This window comes from Psammomys obesus, unplaced genomic scaffold, assembly GCF_907164565.1.
Source record: "Psammomys obesus unplaced genomic scaffold, mPsaObe1.curated_primary_1811, whole genome shotgun sequence".
Lineage (NCBI taxonomy): Eukaryota > Metazoa > Chordata > Mammalia > Rodentia > Muridae > Psammomys > Psammomys obesus.
This window is the reverse complement of record NW_026596158.1, coordinates 7380011-7385967: the sequence shown is the minus strand read 5'-3', so window position 1 is coordinate 7385967 and position 5957 is coordinate 7380011. Positions and strand designations below refer to the sequence as shown.

General features: G+C 50.8%; 1 pseudogene; it reads left to right on the top strand.

Annotated features, from left to right (window-relative positions):
- The first annotated feature begins 1232 nt into the window (after positions 1-1232).
- On the top strand, positions 1233-4215 carry LOC129667214 (uncharacterized protein C2orf78 homolog; annotated as a pseudogene).
- Positions 4216-5957: the final 1742 nt, after the last annotated feature.

Genomic DNA, 5957 nt, shown 5'->3' with positions numbered 1-5957 from the left:
TGTGTGTGTGTGTGTGTGTGTGTGTGTGTGTGTGTGTGTGTGTGTGTTTAAATACTCGCCTCATGGGAGTGCCCAACTGGGATTAAATACCTAAACCCACATAAAAGGTCAGGCTCTGGAGGCATCTGAGAGAAGTTGGCAGAGCCAGGTAAGTTCTAGGAAATTATGGACCAGACAACCTGCCAAATAGCAAAGTTCCAAGGAAAGGAGAGGCACTGTATGAAAGACAAAGGGACAGGCAAGTAAGGAGCACACATCGAGATAATTTTTTAACCTAACCCTGGAGGCTATCTATGCACCCGTGTACCACACAAACACAGAGGACCACAAAAACATCGGAGAAAACGTGACCTAGCATGGTCAGCAAAAACAGAGCAGTCACCCCCTGTCTGCGAACAGAGCTGCTGTCAAGCAGAGCTTTGAGGACTTCCTTCCCCACTGCTTCAAGGGCCTGAGCACTGTGGTGCTGGGAAAGGGGGGAAGCATCTCACTTACCAGGCACTGACTTCTTCCCCGACTCTTTTTCGGTGGCGGATATAGAGACGTCCCCGAGATTGCCACCATCAGGCTAGACACTGTCTGCTGCAGAGTTCAGGACATTGAGACACCTGCGCCCAGGTTTCCCGGAGAAGGACACTGCCTGTCTACGGGGGCAGCCCCTACCCACAGTCCTTCAGGATTGCTGGCCTTGCTTCCAGCTCCAAACAGAGAATCAAAACTTGGATGAGGTGAAAGTTGAGCTTACAACACCTCTGGATGCCTATGGAGGCACAAAAGAAATCCAAGACACCTCACTCCTCCCTTTAGCACACCCTGACATGCTGCAACTTCTGTACTGCACTGATGCGGAGAGCCCAAGGCAGAAGTCTGCTTCTGACAATGCCAGCTTGGGAGGCAGCAGCCTGGGTGTAGAAGAGCTAGGGGTGCTAGAGAATGAGATGGGATCCAGCTTTAAAGACATCACTACACTGGAGACATACATTCACTTTCCCCAACTCTTCAACTCCCTCATAAAGACCAATTCTAAGATCCCACAGCAACCAAATCCAAAGGGTCCACAGTCATTCAGAGAGATCAGGCCCAGAAAAGCTCCAGAGATAGCAGCGGACCATCCCACCGGTTAAGAAAGAAAAGCCTTTAGCTTTCTTTTTTCATAAAGCCTTTATGCTTGATGGGGCTCCTCATCCAGTGCTGTGGGTGGTACTGGGGATTGTGACAGGGCTATTGACAACATGGCCAAGCAGTTAGAGGGCAAAGCTCCCTAAATGCCACAGAAAAGGCACAGCAGAGCTAAAGGACACAGGCCAGACAATACCAAGTGATCCAGAGAAAACAACTCCAAGAAAACAGAAGAGCCTAAGCAGTCAAGGAACAAAGTCAACGCAGAAGAGAAGTTCAATATCCTCAAGACCAAGAGGAAGAGAATCTATCAGAGCTCAGATAAAAAACAGCTTTAAAAAGCTATAAATCCATCTTGGCATGCACATGCTGGAGTCCATGCAAATCTTTCGCACACTGGGAAGAAGAGTGAGAACAAAACTGGAAAATGCTACTTCTGGGCTCTGTAAAATTTCAGCAGCCACAAAGTTCCTGGGCCAGACCCAGCCACCACAGCACTGCTGGATATGCCACATGAGGGCCATTCCCCTCAGAAAACCCAAAGTGCTCACAAGGAGTGACCAGCTTCATCCCAGCATGAGCTGCCCTCACCTGGGGAGGTCAAGTTAGTACCTCTGCCTTTCCTAACCCTGGACAACAGCTCAGACCTGTTTCTAGAAAGCCTTTCCTCCTGGCTTCACACAGGCCCTCTGCCACTTACCCTGCATGGCCTCATTCCCACTCAGCTCAGCCTATCCCACTCAGACTATCCCCACCACCTCCTGCCAGCACGTATTCGATGCCTTCTGCCAAGGCAGCTCTGCCAAGTTCCACCAGTGGCACACAGTCTAGTGTAACCAACCCGATCCAGCCTGGCACTGTGCCTCTGTCAGCTGCCTCAAGGCCTGCACCCTACAGAGCATCATCTCAGGCTTCACTCCAGAGGGAGCTTGTTTCTGCTGCCAGGAACAGGGTGCCGTCACCTCAAAATCCTCAAACCCAGTATCTGCTGCAGGACTTCAGCGGCCAACCAATTCCATGGAGGAATTTGACATTGCAGGGACAGTTTTCTCACGGCTCACCACAAAAGAGCACAGCTCAGAGAGGGGTCCCATGAAGAAGGGGGTCAGCAGGAGTGTGAAAATGATGCCAAGTGCACTTCTGCTGGTGAAGCGCAGCCTTTCCTTCAGAGGGCGGAGGACATGGAAGTTTCTCAGTACTGTCACTATGCAAAGGAAGAGCCGGCCAGGCCTTTGCAACAAAGTACTTTTCAGTGTGGACAAGAGTCTTTCATTAGCTTAGAGTACTGGTGAGATACATCTTTTGAGGCTACTGTGAGAGGTGTTTCCCTGGTTTCTTTCTCAGTTTTGACATTTGTATACAGTAAGGCTACTGATTTCTGTGAGTTAACTTTGCGTACTGCTGCTTTGCTGAAAGTGTTTATCAACTCTAAGTTTTTTGTAGATATTTCAGTGTCTTTTTTGTATACAATAATACCATCTGTATAGCTACCTTTCTTCCTCTCCTGTTTGTATCACCTTTAATTTTCTTCAGTTGTCTTACTGCTCTAGCTAAGGCTTCAAGGGCTATATTGAATAGGTATGGAGAGAGTGAACACCCTTGTCTTGTTCCTGATTTTAGTGAAATTGCTCTGAGTTTTTCTCCATTTAAATTGATGTTGACTATAGGCCGGGCTAGGCAAGTCTCACTCACGGACACCAGGGGGCGCCCGATCCACACAGACCAGACTAGGACTTGGGCGAAGGCTGCAGGGAAGGCAGAGTGGCAGCAAGCAATCTGGGAGCAGAGGCTGGCTAAAAGGGTGTTTTGTCAGAACACTGATCTGCACTACGCCTGGACTCTGGTTTGGGGCAAGGAACTCCGAGATGCAGGCAAGTCAGACAGGTCGGGAGCACCTGTGGAGCCTGTTGGCAGAAAAGCAAAGTTATCCACAACGGTGCTGGGGGCAACACTTGGGCCTCTGCAGGCCTCGGTACAGGCTCCTCCTACAGCGAGGAGGGAAAGCAAAGCCAAGGTGTGATCACCCGCCTCCTCTCTTCCTCTTCTCTTCCTTCCTCACTTGCTGTCTCCCTTTCCCTTCCTTCTCCTCTTCCCCCTTCCTCCCCTCTCACTCATCGACGTGCCCACTCCTCCAGGCAGATTGAACCTCTACCCATCAGACAGGGGTGGGCGCATCTTGCCAGCTCGGGGAGAAGGGGAGAAGGTAAAGTGTCCTAAGCATGGTGGGAGAAGACGCAGGGAGACAGGTGGCCGTGTCACCTAGCGAGGCCAGAGCTCCAGGATCCTCTCACCCCACTGCCTGTCCCCAACCTTGACTGTGCCCTGTGCTCAGCCCGGCTACCTTATCTCCCAGGGGTGCAGCCGGGCTGGGGTGGGGTGGGACCTATACAACAGCTCTAAGACCCACATCGGAGGGGCCACTGGCTGAGGTCAGAGAGGCAGGAAAATGAGGCAGAGGGCCTCAAGTCCCAGAAGTCTTTGATGGTCCCTCTCCACTCAGACCTAAACCCAAGACTGGGGGTGTATGTCAGTTGGTTCCATCTTTGCTCCATAGCCTGGTTCAGGGCCTCTCTCTTCTGACCGCGGGTTGTCTAATCACCGAGAAATTGTGGCAGGAAGACTGGTTTGTTGAACTCTTACATGCCCTTCAAACCCTGGCTCCTAATACCCATTCCTCTAGGACCAATTCCTCACCCACTCACGATGAGACCAGCTTCTTGAAGGTTCAGTCTCAAACTCTATATTGGAAGTGTTTATATTCCTCTATATTGGAGGGATTCAAAGAAGAAACAGGTAAGTCTTCTGTTGCTGATCCAAGGCTGGGGTGAGCCAGGCCTGTGTCACCTCCCAGTGCCTCTCCTCTACAGCTTTTCTTCAAGACCCTCTGACCCCTCCTCCATCTTCAGCCTGGGCCCATCTGTGCCTATGGCCCTTCTCTTCAGTGTCCAAAGGACCACCAGATGGCAGGTGTGCCCTCCAAACTTACCCCAATCCTGAAACATGGTTCTAGGGTACCTGAAAGAGAAGGTCCCAGCCAGTCTGCAGAGCAGGACTCGAGAAGAATGTGGCCTGCTCCTGCTGGACCCCAGGCACTAAAGCCACAGGGAATTCCTCCAGGTGTGAGTTCCTACCTTGTTAGATGAAAGGAGCCTACCTAGTCACACAGAGAGGCTGGCATGATCCTGGGGCCTGCAGGTGGTTTGGGGAACCTGTAGGATATCTGTGTTGCTGTAGCTCTCATGAGCCTTGCAGTCCTTCATATGTTTGAACAGCTCTGGATTCACGTAGCTTGCATTCTGAAACAGCTGTGCACTACTGACGATCAGCATGCTGTCGAAATCACACAGCATGCTCAGTTCATAAGCTTTCTTCACCAGCCCGAGGTTTTGTGCTTAGTGAATGTCACCTCTGCCACAACAGCAGCGATGGGGGAGGGGAGACCGGGGAAGGAGTACTAAAGGAAGGTGTTCTTAAGGGGTTACTGAAGTGAGCTTCACTCTGGCTTTTCTGCTTTTGTTTCCACCTCAACCTGGGAAGCCCCTCTTCGCATTTGCAGCTCCAACCAAGTGTCCATTTCCCTTCTGAGAAGATTGGGACCCAGAAGCAGAACGCATGCTTTCTGTCTCAGATTCCTCAGGGTGGCCTCAAGACTCAAGACTTCACTGCAGAACCATTTGGCCTTGGCCTGGCTGTGTCTCTGCCTGGAATGCCACTTTCCCCAATGGCGATGCCACCTGGGAACTCCACCTTCTCATTACTTTTGTCATTCTCCTCCCAGGAAGTCTGGAACACAGCTGTTGGCTTCTGGACAAAGAACTGAGCAAACCTGGAATCAGAGTTGTTTCTCTCAGGAATGGCCAGAGCACTTTAGCCTGTGCACTAGACTGGGGGTGTGGAAAGAGTTTTCCATTTAGTGTTGCAATTTAGTTCTTCTAAATGAGATTGCTGGCATCAGAGGCAGTGGAAATTTGGGAGTTCAGAAGCCTGTGATGATACCAAAATGTTACAGCTCCTTGGTTAAGCTGCTGTGCTAAGCATGGCAGAGGGCTGGGCAGACCAGAAGGCAGGTCTGGGGAGGTGCAGGCCCAGTGGGCCTAAGCTGGGCCCGGTGGGTGCTTTGCTGGAGGTCAACACTAATCTAGCAGGGATCAGGCAGGCTTCAGCAGCTGCCTGATACTGACAGGCCTGGTGAACAGGAGGATGGAGGCCAGCAGCATGCGGCCGTGCAGTGCGCGTGCAGTCAAGTCCAGGAGCTCAAGGAGGCCTAGGCTCGTGGCTGCCTGATGGGCAGTGAAGCTAGGACCTTCAGTGGCAATTCTCCAGGGAGAAGGAGAACCTTCCTTCCCCCAGAACAAATGACTAATCTCAGGCAGCCATGGTGGAAAGCTGATGGTATCATGCAGCACACATGTTTATTTTATGTGAACTCAGGGATTTATAAACCTTGGGCAATGGGAGGGATTTTGAGAGTGAATGTGTTTGATTCACTGAATGTGCCAGAGATAGTTGATTTACATAAAGTGGTACAGTACCTCATTTACATGCAGTAGCATGGTCTTATCACAAGAAGGAGCACATAGTACTTAATTATTCTATGGGGGGGGGATCTTCAAGTACAATTAAAGGTCGTTGCTGAAAACTAAGGTCTCCCTAGCATAGGGTGGGATATTTCCAGGAATTTCTGGATGCTTGATAAGCAGGTTTTCTTATCAGAAAAGGGTCAGGCCTATAACCTTCCCTGAGGGCTATGTGACACTCCTTACAAGATCTGGGGTTACCAGATCAGGTGAAGAGAGAACCCCGCTGAGAAAGGGAGTCCTCTGTAACAGACAGAGCTC